This window comes from Montipora capricornis, chromosome 6 (genome assembly GCF_036669925.1).
Source record: "Montipora capricornis isolate CH-2021 chromosome 6, ASM3666992v2, whole genome shotgun sequence".
Taxonomy (NCBI): domain Eukaryota; kingdom Metazoa; phylum Cnidaria; class Anthozoa; order Scleractinia; family Acroporidae; genus Montipora; species Montipora capricornis.
In genome coordinates, this window is record NC_090888.1 from 6,537,364 (window position 1) to 6,538,988 (window position 1,625).

At 39.7% G+C, this 1,625-nt stretch overlaps 1 protein-coding gene across 1 annotated transcript in view; it reads right to left on the reverse strand.

Moving 5' to 3' along the window:
* Window positions 1-93, reverse strand: part of LOC138051348 (uncharacterized) — an 18,330-nt gene extending 18,237 nt beyond the window's left edge. Inside the window, exon 1 of the mRNA XM_068897545.1 lies at window positions 1-93. This exon is cut by the window's left edge and continues 176 nt beyond it. The gene's annotated coding sequence lies outside the window, so the exon portion shown is untranslated.
* Window positions 94-1,625: the final 1,532 nt, after the last annotated feature.

Sequence of the window (1,625 nt, forward strand, 5' to 3'; positions counted from 1 at the left end):
GGCACTCTCCATTACTAAATTAAAATGCATTTTATCATTATCTTAAGTATTAATGGCGACATCCAGTCTAGGGAACTACAAATTGTAGTTTCATTGAATTATCTTATCATTATACTGAAATATGTGCTCAGTTACCTGGCCGTTAAATGAAAGTGAGGCTGGAGTTGACCTTTTCATGATGCAGACCTCCCTTCAGGGGCACCCAACGACCAATTTGTTGTAAAATGTATTATTAAACCCCAGTTAATGAAAATAAATGTTATTAAGGCATTTTCAGGTGTTTTTCAGTGTTGCTGGGGAAACATTATCTGTTCCTTTCTCCCAGCAAGACACACAAGAAATTTCCCAGCCAGCTAGATAAAATTGGTTGGTTTCCCAGCCAGCTGATCAAATTTATTTCCCAGCCAGGAATTCCGCGCGCTTTCAAAAACGACCGAACAAAAGCGACAAAACCGGGACAAAACAGGTTTTTTCCGCAAGCGCAATCACTCTGACCAGCCGTCATATGTTTGGGAGAGGGAAGGGGTTCTTTTTTTTTTTTGTTTTTTTTAGTCGTCCTCAGTCTTCAGAGTTTCTACAGCCAGCTCGGATTGAAATGCTAGAAAAAGTCAGTAATTCCCAGGCAAAACCTCTATCAATAACAAAATTTCCCAGCCAGCTCATCGAAACACCTGTATTTTTGCCAGCCAGCAAGATTCCTCTGGGGAACAGATAATGTGAGGAACAGATTCGTTGGGTGCCCCTGTCCCTTGTTTTTCTTGCTCTGGTGCTAATATATTAGTTGGAATCAGTGAGGTTTTTTCAATCAAGACAAGGTCAACTCTAGCCTCCCTTCCATTCATATGCCAAGTAACTAAGCACACAACTGTAAAATCTATTTGTATTTCTGAAGGAACTGTCGTGATTGCGTTACACATTTGATTTATGACATTTTCTGAAACTGAATCCGATAAAATAAGTTTTCGTTTAGTTGAATTTTAAGAAGTAGAAAAATCATTTTCAGAAGTCGAATGTACCTTCAATGAGCTCCGGCAGGCCGCCATTTTGAAAGTCGCTTTGTTTTATATGTTGTTGTGGCAGTGGAGATTTTTGTACGGCATGTGATCGCTACCTGCAAAGGGTCCAATATTGCTTTTCTATCCTTACCAGATAAAAAGTAAAAGGCTGGTAGTGTGTTTCATATAGAGCGTTGACGTCACGGTGACCATGTTAGTGCTTTCAAACAAAGTTGATGCTGGCTCCAAACTTATCTTCCATTGAACTCCATTCTCATGCAAGAACTACGTTGTTGACATTAGTGATGATGAGTTTGACAAGGTTAGTATTTCTGCCTTTTTTTGTCCTCATTCGAATACACTTTTGATTCTGTTAAAACAAGGTTTAGCCGAATACCATGAATAACTGAGCTCATTATACAGCAGAAAGAGTTAACGACAGCCAAACTAAATTCCAGACGTTTCTACAGGTTTCCGGCCGCCATGTTGGTGTACTTCAGCAATACACCAACATGGCGCCATACTAATATATTTTGCCGAATAACTCATGTACGGAATATCACCGGTAGGTACAAAATACCGCACAGCCCTGATACTTGGACCCGCTGTTAATTTATTCCTCTTCTATAA